Consider the following 21,509-nt stretch of genomic DNA (forward strand, 5'->3'; position numbering starts at 1 on the left):
TTCGGCGGGAGAACACCCCGCCATTTTCAAGGCAAACTGCAACGGACAGGCGGCGTACATGCAAATTTAATACCTCGGTTCTCGGACCGAAGCAGGAAAGATAACACACACACACACACACACACACACACACACACTGTACACTAGTGCCACCAAAGATGACCAAAGTCAGAGCTATCGATAGTGAGACTATGAATTCGCAGGTGAGGCAGCATTGACTCTGTTCCTCTGTTTTTTGACAAGGGAGAGAGCCGGATTCCAAACAGAGTTTAAACAGAAACCTCCATCCCTGTTAACGAGGTTGCCCACTAATTTAATCTCAACTGCCTCCCTAATGACACTGTCCCAATAGCTGGACGTGCATGCCAATATCTCGGTGTTATTATATAACATGGGGTGACCAGTATCCAAGCAATGTTCGGCAATAGCAGATCTATTTGGCTGCTGTAATCGTGTGTGCCGTTTATGCTCAGCACATCTGTCCTCCACGGTCCTGATAGTTTGACCAATATATGCCATGCCGCAGCTACAAGGAATACGATATACACCCGCCTTACGCAGTCCAAGATCATCCTTAACGGAGCTCAAAAGTGCTCTAATTTTAGATGGAGGTCGGAAAACACATTTCACATCGTATTTCCGTAAAATACGACCGATCTTATTGGACGTGTTTCCTACGTAAGGTAAAAAGGCAGTAGACTTAGGTGTTGACTCAGAATTATAATCAATCACCCGATGTACAGTTGGTCGATAGCGCAACGCACGTTCAATCTGTCTGTCACTATAACCATTTTGACGAAATGTAACTTCAAGATGGGACAGCTCAGCTGGCAAAGTCTCAGCGTCTGAAACGACATGTGCCCTGTGTACGAAGTACCCCTTCACGCTGAGCCGAATGGTGACAACTATTAGCTTGTAAGTACAAGTCGGTGTGAGTACGTTTCCTGTAGACTGCATGTCCCAATGATCCATCATCCTTCCTCCTAACCAACACGTCGAGAAAGGGAAGGCAACCATCCTCTTCCACCTCCATCGTAAAACGAATGTTCGGGTGGATCGAGTTCAGATGTTCTAGAAAGACATTCAAATTCTCCCTACCGTGAGGCCAAACAACGAAGGTATCGTCAACGTATCTAAAGAAACAGGCGGGTTTTAAAGGCGCCGACTCCAATGCACGTTCCTCGAAGTCTTCCAGGAAATGGCGGGGTGTTCTCCCGCCGAAATATCGGCAGTCGCTGAAAGTGTTACCTGGCTGAATTCCCGGAAGTTATTTGAAAGTTGTATACGCCAGGAGAAACTCAGGTCTCACTTTAACAATTGTTAAGCATTCAATTCACTGTGACCTTAGATAAATTGGAGGACAGATGTGCTGAGCATAAACGGCACACACGATTACAGCAGCCAAATAGATCTGCTATTGCTTGGATACTGGTCACCCCATGTTATATAATAACACCGAGATATTGGCATGCACGTCCAGCTATTGGGACAGTGTCATTAGGGAGGCAGTTGAGATTAAATTAGTGAGCAACCCTCGTTAACAGGGATGGAGGTTTCTGTTTAAACTCTGTTTGGAATCCGGCTCTCTCCCTTGTCAAAAAACAGAGGAACAGAGTCAATGCTGCCTCACCTGCGAATTCATAGTCTCACTATCGATAGCTCTGACTTTGGTCATCTTTGGTGGCACTAGTGTTCAGTGTGTGTGTGTGTGTGTGTGTGTGTGTGTGTGTGTGTTATCTTTCCTGCTTCGGTCCGAGAACCGAGGTATTAAATTTGCATGTACGCCGCCTGTCCGTTGCAGTTTGCCTTGAAAATGGCGGGGTGTTCTCCCGCCGAAATATCGGCGGTCGCTGAAAGTGTTACCTGGCTGAATTCCCGGAAGTTATTTGAAAGTTGTATACGCCAGCAGAAACTCAGGTTTCACTTTAACAATTGTTAAGCATTCAATTCACTGTGACCTTAGAGAAATTTTTATATATTATGTTCTTTATGTTATTTAAAAAAAGCATTATCAACTGTATACGAACAAGACTGCATTAATGAGAAGTCTTTACTGTTACGTTTAGAAGCATCCAACCCCCTTACATTTCAAGGCCTTGTGTTACGCTGTACTGTTAATGCAATAAATAAATTACCTATTACTCCCGTTAGTCTTTTATTTCCACTCTGATAGTCTGAATCTATGGATTTCACTAATAATTATCACAAAGCGTATCATTCGCACACCCAGTCGACCACACAAACAAACAGCGATTGGCATTTATCCGTTTCAGTTTATTCAGCTCAACTCATATAGCCCTGTCCCCATTTTTTTGCGGGAAAGTTTTTTATGGCTACAGAAAATGGGGACTCCCTTGACAGAGAAATCATGTAACTATGCACACATTCAAAAATCAACTTACGATTGATTGAGAAATCAATCTAGAATATGTTCAACAATATTCGAAAACCAAAAGGGATGCGTTTCAAAATCATATGAACAATCAATAGACCAACGTGCATTGGGCGCTAGGTGTTTTGAGAAACAAAGGTTTTTTTCTTCAAGAGTATGAATTTGGCACCCACTGAAATTGCTGCCCGAGGCAGATACCCCCGTTTGCCTCTGCCCCCTAGATCTGGGCTTGCTGGATCCCTTATCTACATCTACATCTGCATCCACATAGATGCTCCACAAGCCACCATACGGTGCGTGGCAGAGGTATGCTGTATCACTACTAGTCATTTCCTTTCCTGTTACATTCGCCAATAGAGCGAGGGAAAAACGTCTATCTATATACCTCCACATGAGCCGTGATTAGGCATGGAGGGGCTCCACTTAATATTCACATAAAATATGAGTGTAGGCTTCAGTTTAGAATGGCAGCAACCCCCACCACTACTGCTCTCCTACACGTGCCCTGCCGACTGTGTATTTACCAGCCACCATTACCCTGCAGCCACCACTGGCATGGCTGAAGGAAAGTTCACCATACCAAGTTCACCATACCAACATACTATAGTATTCCATTTCAGTACTACAGTTCTACAGGGAGTGTGGACAGATCCCACTCCGCACTTACAGGCAAGTGTCCAGGTCGTTACAGTGCAGCAAAGATAGCTGAAGCGTATGCTGCGCTTTATGTTTTGTTACAACTAGTTCCGACAATGCTAAATGTGTAGTGGTGATGTCTTCCAGAGAGCTGAGAAGTTACGTACAGTACCATCTGGTGAGTTGTAGCAACATGTGCGATCTGAAAAGCAAAATATAGAGGTACTAGGGTGTTTTGTGACATCAGTTTCTCAGTGAAGATGCTGTACATTTAACAGTGAGTATTTAATTTAACTAAAATTATCTTAAAGATAGATCCAGTGGAATTCTTTACTCAAAACCGTTGCTCTTAATACTATTAACTGGCATAATTTCTATTTGCAGTTACAACTCTTTTGTATGGATTTTTGCAGATAATAAATTCATAAAACTTTGTCAGCATGACCAGGAAGGATTCAGGATTCACATTCATAGCAGTGGAAGTGCAAAAATATAACAAAATAAATTTTTTTTAGATATGAAGTTTCATCATTTTTTCACTTACTGTTGGCTGCATTTGTTGCTATAGGTACATTTTTCTTCACAAGTAAGAGATATTCTTTGATGAATTTTGTACAGCATACAAACCATACTTACAGGTGTATGAAACTCTAGAATTTTCCAAATCTATTAAAAACTGTGGTAAAAATTGAGATAATTAACTACAAAATTTGATTTTTTTCTAAACATAAAGTTTAAAACGCAACAGCTCATTCATTTTTTCATAAATTAAATAGATTCTAGAGTTTCAGACACCTGTAAGTATGGTTTGTATGCTGTGCAAAATTCATCGAACAGTCTCTCTTACTTATGAAGAAAATTGTACCTATAGCAACAAATGCAGCCAATAGTAAGTGAAAAAATGATGAAATTTCACATGTAAAAAAATTATTTTGCTATGTTTTTGAACTTCCGCTGCCACAAGTGTGAATCCTGAATCCTTCCTGGTCATGCTGACAAAGTTTTATTAATTTAATTATAAAAGTATAGACAGTGGACATTAAAATGTCCTGTGGTGCCTCTCCTGCTCCAAGTCGGCCCGTTTGACGTCCTACCCCCCCTTAAAGAGCAATGGTGACATCAGTATAAGGCAATAGGCATAGCTCAATTCATGGAATCAATACCAGAAATAAGAATAATCTTCACAAGGATTTAAAGTCACTTAGTCTTGTACAAAAAGGTGTGCATTATTCAGGAACACACATTTTCAATAACTTGCCAGCAGCCATAAAAAGCTTAACAAGCAATGAAATTCAGTTTAAGAGAAGCCTAAAGGATTTATTGGTGGCCAACTCCTTCTACTCCACTGATGAATTTCTTAGTAAAACCAACTGATTTGTATATAAGTACAACATAACTTCTGCACAATTTCAGTGCAGTAATGTGTTCATTGAAAATTTGTGTGTGTGTGTGTGTGTGTGTGTGTGTGTGTGTGTGTGTGTAAGTTTAATCTAATTTCTGCACCATTTCAGTGCAGTAATGTGTTCATTGTAAATAAGTATTACAGTAGTTGTATTACATGTTTATTACCTTATAAATAAATAAAAAACTTTTTTATTTTAAATTCAGTGCATTAGTATTTGTAAAATGACTCTTAGTGTTCATTAAAAAATGACAATCATTCCACTTGGGACCTGTGGAATGGTACATTAGCTTACTTGTTTTAGTTGTAAATATTTGTCGTGTATTGTTGTTTTTCTGACATGTTCCACATCCTGGAGGACCTCCTCACTACGGATCAATTGGAATGAAAGTAAATCTAATCTAATCTAATCTAATCTAATTTGCAATGAAACAGTATTAGTCATCAAAGAATACAATGTAAAACGCCATTATGGGGGCAAACGTTCTCAGAGTCATTCCAGATTTACCGGAAGCCAACGGTTAGAAGTACATCCATCTTTCAAAGCAGTTCGAAATCTCAGTAAATGTTGTATAAGAAAGTAAATGCTGAACAAGAAGCAGTAACGACAAAGATGAACAAGAAGATGTGGGTGCAGGATGACGTAGGTCACCGTCACCGCAAGCTAGTCGCTAGAGAGGACGCTCCCCAACACGCAGATCAAGGTCTCCATCGCCGTTTAGAAGCTCCAGCCGATCACCTAGCCGCCACAACCTGGAAAACTAAAGGGTGAGACCTTCCTTGGAGGTGAGGCCGTCGATCACTACAAAAATGATAGGAAACTACGTCGATATCCTCATGGATGGCCGATCAGCCCAAGCTCTTGTGGATTCTGGAGCACCATATTCAGTCATTTGGGAGAAGTGTCGTCGCCAGTTGCAGAAAACCATATTCGTCGACAGCAAAACATCTCTGCTGAAGGTGGCTAATGGGAAAAAACCTACAGGAAGATGTACAATTCGTGTTGATATAAGTGGCCATACACAGCCCTTAGAATTCACCGTCTTGTAAGACTATACTCTTGTAATAGTCATGACGTCATTCTCGGATGGGACTTTTTGAAAGCTTCTCAGGCAACTATAGATTGTGGTAGCTCGAAGATTATGCTAGACGAGATGAGATACTGTGAACAGGAAGATGTGCATCTGAGTGTGTGGAGACTATGTGTGCTGGATGAAGTGATCATTCCTGCAGTCAGCGCTAGAAAGGTAACTGTCACGTGTCATGCCATGCATCAACCCATGGATGTTGTAGTGGAATGTAAGAGAAGCGTACCACTGAAGAATAACTTGGTCATCTCAGCCTCTGTCGTCTCGTTTAAGAACGGATTCGGTGAACTGTGGATAGTTAACTGTCGCCAAGAACCACAGATCCTTCCGAAACGCATGTGCGTAGCAAACGCTGAGCCATTAATTCAAGAACAGCTGAGCGCCATAGAAACCCCCCATGCCGAGTCTGTGGGCGAAATTAGGGCTACCACTACAAGACAAGATCTTCTAGCTCCACTGTCACCAGATCTCCCTAAGGAACGACAGAAGAAGCTATTTGCCATTCTTCAAGAGTTCTCTGAATGCTTCAATCCACAGGTGAAGAGCAAATTAGACAAATCGAAAGTGAAGCACAGGATTAGCACTGGAGACCATCAACCAATAAGCCAGAGAGCATACTGTGTGTCAACAGCGAAATGTCGAATAATTCGCGACGAGGTAGAGAAAATGATGAAGAAAGACGTCATTCAGCCTTTACAGAGCCCATGGTCGTCACCAGTGGTCCTCGTCAGGAAGAAGGCTGGCAGTTGGCGCTTTTGTGTTGATTACAGGAAGCTTAATAAGATAACTAAAAAGGACGTTTACTGTCTTTCACGAATTGACAATACACTAGATTGTCTGAAGCGGGCTAAGTTTTTCTCAGCCATGGACATGTACAAGGGATACTGACAAATTGAAGTAGATGAGGCTGATCGAGAGAAAACTGCATTCCTCACCCCAGAGGGCCTGTATGAGTTTAAGGTAATGCCGTTTGGTTTGCGTAATGCACCAGCAACTTTTGAACGGATGATGGAGAATCTTCTAAGGCATCTGAAGTGGTCCATGTGTCTTTGTTATTTAGATGACATTAGTGTTCTCAGAGACACTTGATGAACATATAAGAAGACTGAGGGCCGTTCTTAAGTGTCTCCAAAAAGGCGGACTGAAACTTAATCCAAAAAAATGTCTCTTTGCAGCAAAAGAAATCAAAATACTTGGATACCTTGTATCAAATGAACGTGTGCGCCCAGACCGAGAAATGGTGAGATCTATAACGGAATTTCCTATTCCTAAAAGTATTAGAGATGTGAGAAGCTTCCTCGGATTATGTTCTTATTACCATCGTTTTATCAAAGACTTTTGTATCAAAGCCAGGCCACTCCAAGAGTTGTTGAAAGCTGATGGTAAATTTGGGGTGGTGCTCAACAAGATTCTTTCAATGTGCTAAGAACAGCTCTGACGACTGACCGTGTACTCCGACTGTATGATGAGAGGGCACCTACAGAACTACACACAGATGCCAGCAGGTATGGGATCAGTGCTGTTCTGGTACAAATTTCGGATGGAAAAGAGAGCGTTATAGCCCATCCTTCTAGGACACATACAAAAACCGAGAGAAACTACTCAACTACAAAAAGAGAATGTCTTGCTCTGATCTGGGCCATGTGCAAATTTCGACAGTATCTCTATGGAAGGCCATTCACAGTTGTTACAGACCATCATTCACTTTGTTGGTTGACAGGTCTTAAGGATCCAACAGGACGGCTCGCCAGGTGGGCACTACGTCTTCAAGAATATTACATTACCATAGTGCACAAAAGTGGAAGAAAACACAAGATGCCGACTGCCTCTCAAGAAACCCTGTGCAAGACCATCAAGGCTTTGATGTAGTGATTGTCTCACTGCACTCCAGGATCTCTCTGCGAAGCAGAAGAAGGGCGCCAAGATACCTCAAATTATGCTTGCCTTAAATCGGTCAGAGGATGTGAAGGGACAACATAAGGTAGTTAATGGATTACTTTGTAAGAAAAACTTTGATCCGTTTGGAAAGAGGTGGCTACCAGCGATTCCTAAACACATGCACTTAGATGTTCTACAGAAATTCCATGACACACCTGAGGCCGGACACCAAGGATTTATTAAGACACACGATAGAATCTGCAAGAGATTTTTCTGACCAGGTTTATTTCGGAGTGTCCGTCACTATGTGTCGCACTGTCGAGAGTGTCAGAGGAGAAAGGCAGCCTCATAAACCACCTGGCCGACTCATACCAGTTCCAACAGCCGAAAAGCCTTTCCATCGTGTTGGGACTGACCTCCTCGGACGATTTCCAACATCTGCTAGTGGCAGTATATGGATTATTGTTTGCACTTCTTATCTGACACTCTATGCCATTACAAAAGCCGTGAAAACAGCCAAAGCATACGAGGTAGCCAAATTCATCTTGGAAGACGTTGTATTAAAACACGCTGCCCCAAGGTCGTTAATTACGGATCGAGGGAAAGTTTTTCAATCGAATCGTGTGAGAGAGATAAACCGTCGGTGCAACATTACTCATCACATGATGACTGCCTACCATCTGCAAACTAACGGGCTTACTGAACGCCTTAACAAGACCTTGGCCGACATGCTATCAATGTTCGTCAATGTTGAGCAGAGCAACTGGGATGAGGTGCTACCTTTCGTGACGTTTGCCTACAACACCGCCAAACAAGACATCACAGCATTTACGCCATTTTTCCTGGTGCATGGGCGAGAGGCGACTACGACGATGGACACTGTGGTGCCGTTACATCCTGATGACGTGGACGACGACTACATCGGCCAGGTGTTAACCAGAGCCGAGGAAGATCGGCAGTTAGCTCGACTCCACACGCTGCAGTCTCAAGAAAACGATAGCCGGAGGTATGACGCAAGCCATCGCCCTGTTATCTATCAGCTTGGTGACCTCGTCTGGATCTTCACTCCTGTTTGGAAGGTTGGTCTCTCTGAGAAGCTCCTCAGGCGCTACTTTGGACCTTATAGATTGTAAGACAGTTGTCTGATATTACTTATGAAGTTGAAGATTTCGACCCTGACACAAGACAACGGAAGTTCAGAGGAACGGGCCACCTCCTTCGAAGGAAGCCCTATAAGGATCCTGCAACCCAGGGTAAATTCGAAGCTCCAGCGACAGGCAACAAGCGGACAGGTGATGAAGAGCGTAGCAGTAAAAGAAGTTCTAAGAAGATCACCGCCAGGGCGAGAATCAGTCATCAGGAGTCGGAGTAAGCACGACCGATGACTCGTTCCCGGACTAGGACGACTTAACAACGAGACGCTGTTCCCTTAAGGAGGAAGCAATCTCGTAGAAGAAGTTGAGTAGCTCCGTGGTGTAGTGGTTATGATACTAAACGGTTGCATGGAGGGTTGTGAGATCAAAACTCACCTGGACTGTACAATTTTAATTTCTATATTCGGTTCGAGTACATTCTAGAAGTATCCACAAATGTCAAGAATCATTGTAGTGGAATGTTCTGTAGCTGCATATATACTGTATGTGTTCTGGCTGGACGTAGTTCACTCCGCTCTCTTGTATGTGCAAGTTCTGAATAAACCTTCGTTAAGTGAAGTTAGTGTTCGTCATTCATCTAATTACACCTTTTCCTACGTAACGATATTGCTGAAAATATAAGTATATTAACTAGATTGTCTGAGAAAACTCAATACTTAGAGTGCTTCTCTAAGTGTCTGGATGAGTCAACGGATGTTTCAGATACTAGTCAGGTGTTAAATTCTATTCGAGAGATAAAAATAATTATGAAGTGTATGAAAAGCTACTTGATGTTCATGGGAGAAGAAAAAAGGATAGAAAATACTGTTAAACAATCTCCAATGGAAAACTCAAGGTGTATCACAACTGAGGGTGACAAGAAATGGATAGAAAGCTGTCGTTGCTTCGCGTCAAAGGTGATAGAAAATGATGGTGCGTCAAAACCATTAATCATACATTGCATCATTCGTCAACAGTATTTGTGGGCGCTGATGACCGCGCAGTTGAGCACCCCACAAACCAAACATCATCATTGTTCATCAACAGTCTTTGAGCAAAATAGGTTTGTATATTCCAGAAGTTTTAAAGTCAGTCATGTCAGCTGTTACTTGTATAAGATCACCTCGTCAGTTCCAAGAGTTTATTGAAGAAATTGACGAAAATGACTTACCATATTATACAGTAGTATGCTCATTTAGCTGCGAAAAAGCTCTGGCCCGATTTTTTGAGCTCCTAACAACAATCGTAAGTTTCTTGAATGAACGGAATCATCCTCTGGCTGAGTTGCAAAATAACACATTTAACTAAACATATGAATGACCTTAATTTAAAATTACGAGGAGGTGTACACACAAATTAAATACATTTGACAAAAAACTGTTTTGTATCAGTATCAATTGAAAAAAAATGTTTCACGTATTTTAATACACGGTGTACTTTAAGTCCGGTAACACTTTCAATTATTTACCGGTATTGCAAAAGAACCGAATATTGTACAGATGTCATACATATGTCATTTTGAAGAGAAATCCTGAAAGTTTTCTTTCATGCATATCGCCACAGCGTAGTTTGGTAATTTGTCGATGGTCAGCGCTAGTCGCAAACATGGCGAGTTCAGGTGCGGAGCGAGTTTTCTGTGTGTTAAGAGTTCGACAAAAGCAAGTGTGCTACAGCTGTTCAACGGATGTTTAGAACAAAGTACGGTAAGAAGCTACCAACAAGGAAGGCCATTTACCACTGGCACAACAAATTCGTTACGACGGGTTGCTTGTGCACGGCAAAGAGAAGCGGACGTCCCAGTGAAGTGATGTGGAGCGCGTACGAGAGACATTCATAAGGAGTCCAATGAAAACAGTGCGTCGTGCATCCCGTGAACACTAAATGGTTCCAATAACAGTGTGGAAAGTCCTGCAACAGAAGTTGTCTATGAAACCATTCAAATTGGAGCTAGTGCAGAAGCTCAATGAAGACGACAGAGACAAGCGTTTTGAGTTTTGTTCGCAGTTGCAGCAATTGAATGAGGATGGGGATGGCATTGTTGCTCGCTTAATTTTTAGCGACGAAGCCACTTTCACACTAATGGGAAAGTGAACAGGCATAATTGTCGAATCTGGGGTACAAAGCATCCACATTAATGTACTGAATTAGAGTGTGATTCCCCAAAAGTAAATGTTTTTTGTGCCATGTCACGTCGGAAACTGTACGGGCGATCCTTCTTCGCCGAGAGCACTGTCACTGGATATTCCTACTTGAACATGTTGCAGCAATGGCTGATGCCTCAAATACAATCGGACTCTCCGTCCATCTTTCAGCAGGATGGGGCTCCAGCACATTTTCATCGTGAAGTTTGTGGGTACCTGAGCACGGAGCTGCCGCATCGATGGATCGGCCGTGCTACAGAAGAGGACAACTGTTTCATGAAGTGGTCTCCCCAATCACCAGATCTCACTCTGTGTGACTTTCTTCTGTGGGGACACATTGGAGATCTGGTACATGTACCGCCTCTACCACATGATATAGCAGAGCTCTGGGAGAGAATACGGGAAGCATCTGTACAATGTTTAGTTCTTGTGCAATAAATAATTGAAGGTGTTCCCCGAGTTTATGTACACCCTGTACATGCCAAACATTCAATCAGAGACTCAGTTTCCAGTAGATTTCTCTGTTGAACCTTTGAATACTTTAAAAATAAATTTTTAGTCTCATTTTTTAGATTTTGATGCAATTCCAAACGATATCAAGATTTTTCAAAATCCTTTTAATGCCGATATAAAAACTCTTGCCCCATAACTTTAAATTAAAATGGTTGACTTGGATTGTAGTGATTTTCGTGTAGATAAATACCTGAATTCATTATTACTGGAATTTTGTAAAGTCTTCTGCTTACACTGTTTTATCAGTTGCATAAGTTTTCTCTTGGATTTTCTGCTCCTTTCAGCACTACTTTTCTCTGTGAAGAAACATTCTTCAAAATGAAATGTACGAAAAGCATTTACAGATCTAAAGTAACTGATGAGCATCTGATGTCGCTGTTGATAATTTTCACTAGTAAGCTTGAATCACAACTGCAAACAATTGTAAATGGTAAGTTACAGCTACATAAATCTCCTTAATCGTAATTACAGAGATCATTATGTGTATTGCCTTTATATGTCCCTTAGGTACAATAAACTTTTAGGAAATCTCATAAAATTAATTACAATTAAAATGTTCAATTACATTATGATTGTCAGTTAATGTGAATCTTAGCTTAACAACTGATTATTGTACATATTTTTTATGATTTATTTTCATTGTAAGTTTTATAAACAATGAAAAACGAATCTGCCTTTGGAGTCCTTAGTTGTGTGTTCCACAAAGTGTGCTTCGCATTGCTCCTATTCTTTCGCCATTACAACACGATTTAATTCTTCTATCTCCCAGAATTTTTTCAAGAGAGTTTCAACGTCAGTGTCGGTTTTTACAAAGCATGATACGACCGGCCGCTTTGACGAAATGTTGTGCTGTACCGTTTGATACTGGCCTGACATGACCTAACCTAATTCTGTCTCTCGATGCACAGGGTGATCAGTTCCTAAGGAGATAGTCCTTGTCTTCTGAATGTGTGGACAAACTTATGCTCCTAGCAACACGTCGAGCTTACCGGGTGACAAAAATTCTGGATCAGCGAGTTGTACACTCGCCATGTCCCACGTGCTGGGATCAGTTGTTTGTTCCTGCAAGACATCGGTTATCTTCGGGAAAACTAAACATTCGACAGGTACCGTGAAGTTGTTTATACAGGAACTGACTTGAACAGAGACGCGGTGTTTTGTTTCTGAGAGGGTTGCACCTAATCCTTGAAAGGGTACTCTGCTGCGCTATCTTTGAAATCTGAGGCGTTGTGCGCATGATTCCGATATACAGCATGTCGGCGAACCAGAATCTAAGAGAGTACGACACATTTGGCGTTTGCCACTGGTATCTTGCAACTTCATTCTCGAAACTTCCTGGCAGATTAAAACTGTGTGTCGGACCGAGACTCGAACTCGGGACCTTTGCCTTTCGCGGGCAAGTGCTCTATCAACTGAGCTAACCCAAGCACGACTCACGACCCGTCCTCACAGCTTTAATTCTGACAGTACCTCGTCTCCTACCTTCTTCTGTGAAGTTTGGAAGGTAGGAGACGAGGTACTGGCAGAATTGAAGCTGTGAGGACGGTTTGTGAGTCGTGCTTTGGTAGCTCAGTTGGTAGAGCCCTTTGCCCGCGCAGGCAAAGGTGCCGAGATCGAGTCTCGGTCCGGTACACAGTTTTAATCTGCCAGGAAGTTTCATATCAGCGCACACTCCGCTGCAGAGTGAAAATCTCATTCTGGAAACTTTATTCTCGCTGTCGCAAACAGCACTCGTTTGCCAGGGCTAACTTTCAATAAGCAAGAACTAGATGTACTTGATGGATGTATACCATTCTGCTTGTGCTGCATGTCACTTGGACATTCCTTCCTTGATCCATCTTGCATGTGTTGTATTTCTGCGTGTGGCAACGTGTGGTGTCGTTTTCGACAAGCATGAGAAGAAACAGATTTGCAATTAGAAGTCCTATGACCACCCTTCAGACAGTTGAAGCACAAATTGTTGAGCATCATAACAGCTTTGGGTTCGCTACATGCGGCCTGCCTGAAGTTGCTGCACCTGTGCAATGCGTGAGGCAGTTTAACCATGACACATGCAGTTCTTTCTTTTATCTTTCAATTCTTTTATCTTGGCGGCTCGCGCATGCCTGCCCAGACGCGGGAGATTGCTGCGTTGTCAGATGCACGAGCCAAGAGTAGCAGCGCCATAGTATAGTATAGTTCGCAAACTACCTTTAGGGTGCAGCGCGCAGTTTATGAAGTAAAGCCACCACGGCCGCATTAACCCTTTCGCTGCTTCAGAGACGTGCTTCCCGCATTCCGCGCTGTGCGCGATTTTGTCATCACTGCACTGCTCGCCTGTGTAGACACATGGTGTTCCAACTGCTTTGACACACTTATCATTCGATTTCACAAAAACTATTTGGCCCAAAAATTTGATTTTTTACACATCTTCTTGACTGATACCTTCCCCACATAAATGACTCGTCCGTGCTCTGCACTGCAGTCGAACTCTGGCAACGTCATTCTCTGTTCAGTGGCTGACTGTGTTTTGTGATGTCAGATGCGCAGAAAGAACCTAAACTCGGGCGCCGTCGTAAATGACGCGCAATTTAGCAGCGACGTAGGTTCGTATCGAATGCCCAAAGTGCTTGACGTTGGAGACGTTCTGCTGTTTGTTCCCAGATGTGCTGTGTCATGATGGTATTGTAGCCTTGACGTTTTCCAATCGATTTGCATTTATTTTCAAGAAAATCACACATCTTTTTTAATGTCGAAAAGCTATTGGGACTCAGACAGGCTTCAAATTCTGTTATTACAGACTGGTCAACCTTCTCTATAAGGAGCTATGACGTAATTATGTCTTGCAAGGATATATCTAGTTGTAATGCCACCAGCGCATGCACATTGCTTGCAGCCTTGTTAAGTAGTGCACTATGTTATTAGTGGGGCACCCAAACCACATCCTCCCCTTCGCTAATACAATCACATTTTCAGGCCTGAGTTATTCGAATGTCCCCCTCCTACTATATCAGTTTGATTGGCTAATTAATTAAATTGATTATTTAATTAACCCCTTCCCCCTTGGTAAATCACCAAGCCCTCCCTTCCAACCCCCGCCCCTCCCACAACTGGAAATTGGCGGGTCTGTGCTGGAGAGGAGGAATTTCACGACAGAAAATTCAGTTACACAGCAAAGGGTAGATTGTTTATTTATAAAATTCAATTAGCAGGTGATGGATCTCTCTTGTCTTCATTCTCCGCTGTTTGGGAAGACGCAGGTCTTGTCAGATACATCGAAAACAATTAATTCGATAGCTTTATTTTGATTCCGATCGCGCAAGGAATACCGTGGACACAATTCACTTGACGTTGTTACACGGTTAAAAATATCTTTCGCTGCGACAGCACGGCACTGCGCGCCCACGCCGCGGCCGCTTCGTGTATTCCCGCGACCACTGTCGACTGCCGCACAGCCAGCTGCCCCATTCGACCGAATAAACAAATTAGTTAAAGTGTTTCGCGCCTCAATGCACTTGCAAATGTTGCTTTAAACAATTTGTTTCAAATACACCACTCACCATTCTCTCACAAAAATAAGTAAAAAAAAGGCACATTGCCTTTTTAATTGAGGTCACTAAACCGGTACATATATCTGATTTGGTCCTGTTTTGAAAAAACATATAAGAGGAGTAGTAATTTGTGTTATGTCTCTAGTAGTTTTGAGCTGCAAGCGTTTTAAATTTTTTCTGCTGTTAAACTTAAAAACATTATAACAAAATCCTAAATATCTTTTATCGAGTAGAAAAATTTGGAGAATGAAGACTGATACATGTTATTTTTGATAGTATTCAAAAAATGGTACAAATGGCTCTGAGCACTATGGGACTTAACTACTGTGGTCATCAGTCCCCTAGAACTTAGAACTACTTAAACCTAACTAACCTAAGGACATCACACACATCCATGCCCGAGGCAGGATTCGAACCTGCGACCGTAGCGGTCTCGCGGTTCCAGACTGTAGCGCCTAGAACCACACGGCCACACCGGCCAGCTAACATATCTGTACTTAAAGTGTATCTGCACTCGTAATTTACAGTCATTAATACCACTTATGTACCGAAAGAGGAAAAATTAACCAATACTGTGATTTACAAATAAAATTTTTACCTGTTGTGAGTCTGTTTCTCTTCTTAGTACTTATCTGTCCTGATTTTGAAAAGATTCGTTCACAGGGCGCTGACATTGCTGTGTTAAGGTAGGCGCGAATTGAAACGCGTATAGCACGTGTGACGTGACACGACACTACAGCGCGACACGCACGTGCCGCACGGGTCGCGCGGGTGCAGCGCATATTGCGCCGCGTACACCATGCTTCGCACGCGCCGACTGGGGACGCTCTGCGGTGACAGAACCGAAGCGCGCGCAACCTGTCATCTTTCTCAAACGATTTTACAGAAACTATTCACTGAAAACATTTGATTTTTGCCTTACTTGTAGCGTTATATGTCAGCTTCGTGGCGAAGTACCCATCATCTCGCTAATGGCCATTATTATAGTGATGTACACATTTTAGTAAGACACTACGCAAAACTCAAAAAGTCTGCAACGAAAATTAGGGGTCGCTATGATTTTGCGTTTGGTGCGTATTGCACCATATGTTGCTGCGTATGAAATGTAGCTAACATGTTGAATTTTTGTTTAGACTTGGGAGGAGGTCTCTATCTGCCTACGATCTCGAGACAATGGATCCTATGAGGCGCGCTCAATTCCGATCACCAGCCCTAGAGAATGAAACACTCGCAACGTCTCTCATATCTCCTAAACCGCTCGAGACATCGAAACGAAAGTTTGGCGAATGATAGCACACAAGGAGGAGAGTGTTTTGCCAATTCTTAAACACACGGAACTTTCTTATCTATGGCGATATATCAGTACTTATACTTCGCTTTTTATTTACTTCACTCAAGTGACTGTAATTTTTTAAGAGTTATAGACAGCCAGCGAAACAATAGCTCCCTAGCACGAAAATAAACATGAAATTTCTTCTTTTATGTTACTGCAAACCGACACTATGAGGTTTTTCGGAAGCTATTGAGCTCTGTGATTGCCATTTACTTGTTTAATGAGGCACTCAGTTTCGGAATTCTGACTCAACAATTGCTGTGAGATGAGTTTCGCAAATTACACTGTGATAAAGGAAGTACAATTAAACCTGCCACCAAGATAAATGCCGTTACTCATAAATGATGATGCTTCTTCGACTGAGAAAAGGTTGACAAGTAACCCATCGTATTTTTAACACTGAGAGACTGGAATGGAAACTTACCAGATGATTTTATTCCTTCTCTTGATCTTAGCAGTATTAAAATAATGTCGAGCGTTCCTTCATGTGGAATGATAGGCACATGCCAGACACTGTTTACTCACCTACGGCTTGCCAAACAGACAATGTGTGATCGCGAATAAAATAGTTGTGATTGGGAAAAATAAACAATTGATCTGTCTCACAACACAATGGTCAGTGTACTGTCAGCAGTGGAGGATAATGCGCGCGACAGGAGTGTACAAGCTAGCCATGTGTGCCTTGTGAGCTGGAGTTCGAAAAACATTGTCATCAAAACAGATTTGCCTTTCTCAGAAGTACATTTCAACAAATTAAATACATCTAATCATGAGACTCTTTTAGAATATTCCTACTTTCGTAATAATACCGACCATTTTCTTCATTTGTGTAGCCTGTTGTATAATTCGTTTATTAATGCTGATAATGTGCATGCAACAATTGAAATGCTTTTTCTCATAACGGCGAACCAACTAAAACATTGTTGTTTGTGACTGCTTTTCGACTGTTTCTTGCTTGCAGTAGAAATGTGATGTTCACATGGAAGTAGTACAGTGTGTTGTATTATTACATCCACATCCAAGTAATCGCAGCGAGACTTCTATACTTCAGATCTTGGACGCTTTTACCAGAAGCACAAAGAGGTCACACCTGTGGAGATAATCCCTTTGCAAATTTTTGTAACATATCGTACAGATACGCCAGCATACTAGGCAGCGAGAAGATAACCTTGTTTTACTTTCCTACCTTGCTTCTTAATCACATGATTTTATAATATTCCTTGCTTATTATTCTCTACCCTCCCTCCCTTCTTGCGATCTGAAAACATCGCGGAGGCATATGATACAATTCTAGCAGCCAATGGCTCACCAGTTACTGAAGTGTGCATTTTTCTTGACAGAAGAAAAACAAAACAAAACTACACAGATACAAATAACAGAAAAGTAAAATGTACTAAAGAAGGTGGAGCGTTTAAATGACGAAAAACGAAACACTACACAAAGGCAATACAATTAAGTATACTGTAAGGCAGGCACGTTTCGCGTCCCAGTAGCGTCACGTCGCTTTTTGCGCGGTCCCATTTGAACCTGTGATGTTACAAAAACGTGCGCTGCGCTGCGTCGCGCCACACGCGCTATACGCGTCTCAATTTGCGCGAGGCGTTGTGATTGAGGCACAGTTTCTCGCGCCGCGCGTCGCGTGTGCCTCGCTAGCACTGTGGGAAATTTGAGGCGGGGAGCGGAAAAGTAGCCCGGACATGTGCTCACATCGGAACGGCTCATATGAGCAGTGGTAGTATTGTCCATACGATAAATTTTGCATTACTGTGTACTAAATTTCATTGCTTTTGGGTAGTGTTTCGTTTTCCGCCATTTAAACGCTCCAGCTTTCTTGGATAGTACATTATGCTTTTCTGTTATTTATATCTGTATAGTTTTGTTTATCTTCTGTCAAGAAAACTGCATACTTCAGTAATTGATGAGCCATTGGCCGCTGGAATTGTATCATATGCCTCTACGATGTTTTCAGATCGCAAGAAGGGAGGGAGGGTAGAGAATAATAAGCAAGGAATATTATAAAATCATGTGATTAAGAAGCAAGGCAGGAAAGTAAAACAAGGTTATCTTCTCGCTGCCTAGTATGCTGGCGTATCTGTACGATATGTTACAAAAATTTGCAAAGGGATTATCTCCACAGGTGTGACCTCTTTGTGCTTCTGGTAAAAGCGTCCTAGATCTGAAGTATAGAAGTCTCGCTGCGATTACTTGGATGTGGATGTAATAATACAACACACTGTACTACATCCATGTGAACATCACATTTCTACTGCAAGCTAGAAACAGTCGAAAAGCAGTCACAAACAACAATGTTTTAGTTGGTTCGCCGTTATGAGAAAAAGCATTTCAATTGTTGCATGCACATTATCAGCATCAATAAACTAATTATACAACAGGCTACACAAAGGAAGAAAATGGTCGGTATTATTACGAAAGTAGCAATATCCTAAAAGAGTGTTATGAGTAGACATATTTAACTTGTTGAAATGTACTGCAGACAAAGGCAGATCTACTTTCATGACAATGTTTTTCGAACTCCAACTCACAAGGCACACATGGCTAGCTTGTGCATTCCTGTCGCGCGCATTATCCTCCGCTGCTGACAATACACTGACCATTCTGTTGTGCGACAGATCAATTGTTTATTTTTCTCAATAGCAACTATTGTTGGCAAGCTGTAGGTGAGTAACAAGTGTCTGGTATGTGCCTGTCATTCCACCTGAAGGAACGCTCGTCATTATTTTAATACTGCTAAGATCAAGAGAAGGAATAAAATCCTTTGGTAGTTTCCATTCCAGCTGCTCAGTGTTAAAAACACGATTGAGTACGGGGATTCCACAAAAATTCCAACAGAATTGGCAATCTATTTTTGTGTGAGTTGTTAAACTTTTCTTATTCGAAGAAGCATCACTGTTTGTGAGTAACGGCCACATTTCTCGTGGTGACTGGTTTAACTGTACTTCCTTTATCACAGTGTAATTTGCCAAACTCATCTCACAGCAGCTATTGAGACAGAATTCCGAAACGTAGTGCATCGTTTAACAAGAAATTGGCAATCACAGAGCTCAATAGCTTACGAAGAACCTCATAGTGTCGGTTTGCAGTAACATAAAAAAATAAATTTCATGTTTATTTTCATATTAGGAAGCTCCTGTTTCGCTAGCTGTCGATAACTCTTAAAAAATTAGAGTAACTGGAGTGAAATAAATAAAAAGAGAAGTATAAGTACTGATATATCGCCATAGATAAGAAAGGTCCGTGTGTTTAAGACTTGGCAAAACACTCTCCTCTTTATGTGCTATCATTCGCCAAACTTTCGATGTCTCGAGCGGTTTAGGAGATATGAGAGATGTGGCGAGTTTTTCATTCTCGTTGGCGTGAGATCAAAAGTGAGCGCGCTACATGGGATCCATTTTCTAGAGATCAGAGGCAGATAGAGACCACCTCCCAAGTCTAAACAAAAATTCAATATGTTAGCTAAATTTCATACGCAGGAACATGTGGTGTAATACGACCCCTAATTTTCGTTGCAGACTTTTTGGGTTTTGCGTAGTGTCTTACTAAAATGTGTACATCACTATAATAATGGCCATTAGCGAGATGATGGGCACTTCGCCACGAAGCTGACATATAACGCTACAAGTAAGGCAAAAATCAAATGTTTTCAGTTAATAGTTACTGTGAAATAGTTTGAGAAAGATAACAGGTTGGGCGCGCTTCGGTTCTGTCAGCGCAGAGCGTGGCGCGTGCGAAGTATGGTGTACGCGGCGCAATATGCGCTGCACCCGCACGACTCGTGCGGCACGTGCGTGTCGCGCTGTAGTGTCGTGTCACGTCACACGTGCTATATGCGACTCAATTTGCGCCTACCAGGCATCAAAGCAGATTTGCCTTTCTCAGAAGTACATTCCAACAAATTAAATACATCTAATCACGACACTCTTTTAGGATATTCCTACTTTTGTAATAATACCGACCATTTTCTTCATTTGTGTAGCCTGTTGTATAATTCGTTTATTAATGCTGATAATGTGCATGCAACAATTGAAATGCTTTTTCTCATCACGGCGAACCAACTAAAACATTGTTATTTGTGACTGCTTTTCGACTTTCCAGCTTGCAGTAGAAATGTGATGTTCACGTGGATGTAGTACAGCGTGTCGTATTATTACATCCATATCCAAGTAATCGCAGCGAGACTTCTACACTTCAGATCTTGGACGCTTATTATCAGAAGCACAAAGAGGTCACACCTATGGAGATAATCCCTTTGCAAATTTTTGTAACATATCGTACAGATACGCCAGCATACTAGGCAGCGAGAAGATAACCTTGTTTTACTTTCCTGCCTTGCTTCTTAATCACATGATTTTATAATATTCCTTGCTTACCCTCCCTCCCTTCTTGCGATCTGAAAACATCGTGGAGGCATATGATACAATTCCAGCAGCCAATGGCTCACCAGTTACTGAAGTGTGCATTTTTCTTGACAGAAGAAAAACAAAACAAACTATACAGATACAAATAACAGAAAAGTAAAATTTACTAACGAAAAAAGGTGGAGCGTTTAAATGGCGAATAACGAAACACTACACAAAGGCAATAAAATTTAGTATACTGTAATGCAGGCGCGCTTCGCGTCCCAGTCGCCTCACGTTGCAATTTCGCACGGTCCCATTTGAACCTGAGAAGTTACAAAAACACGCGCTGCGCTGCGCCGCGCCACACGCATCTGAATTTGCGCCTAGCCTTACTTCTAGAGCCAATTGAACAGGCGCGGCTTGTAATTAAAGACTCTGAAGCGAAGCCGCCCAATATATATATTAAAATAAATTTGTCAGTGCCGTATTACAAAAGTTAAATTATCAGAAGGTATTTCACATATTTCTCCCGGGGATTTAAGTAAGTGATGCTCTTCAAACAAAAATAGTGGCTAGTCTTCAGGCTGCGCCTCGAAATGACGCTTAGCTGTATGTAGCAGAGGTTTGGAGGCGTGGCTTCCTCGGAGTACAGCTCTTATGCGCGTCCCAAGGGTTCTGGTGTTTCAGCCTAAAGGAGTCCCACCAACCTGCTCACAGCTTTCACGCTCCACTGCTTACATCAAAAGGGAATGAATAGAGTTGCTGAAATTTCGTTGTCGAATTCCTGTCGCTGCATATTCTGTTATGCTTTGACGCGTCTATAATCGACGTTTAGTTTTACAGTTTTGATAGTATTTTAGATAGTATTTTTTGTCCTTGTCATTGGCTATTATGTCCATCGTTGAATAAGTGTGCAGATGTCTAGCCAGAGTGCACTAGAGTACGGTAAGATAACGCCGCTTTCACACTATACGGTTTTGACCGTACGGCAAAAAGCCGTACGGCTGTAGGTGTGAAGAAATGTATGGCGCCTTTCACATTATACGGCGACGGCAAAATGCCGCTGCCGTGCCGTGCTGCAGCCGTGTCTTGCCACTACAACAGA

The sequence above is a fragment of the Schistocerca cancellata genome, chromosome 8 (assembly GCF_023864275.1).
Source record: "Schistocerca cancellata isolate TAMUIC-IGC-003103 chromosome 8, iqSchCanc2.1, whole genome shotgun sequence".
In the NCBI taxonomy this organism is placed as follows: Eukaryota; Metazoa; Arthropoda; class Insecta; order Orthoptera; family Acrididae; genus Schistocerca; species Schistocerca cancellata.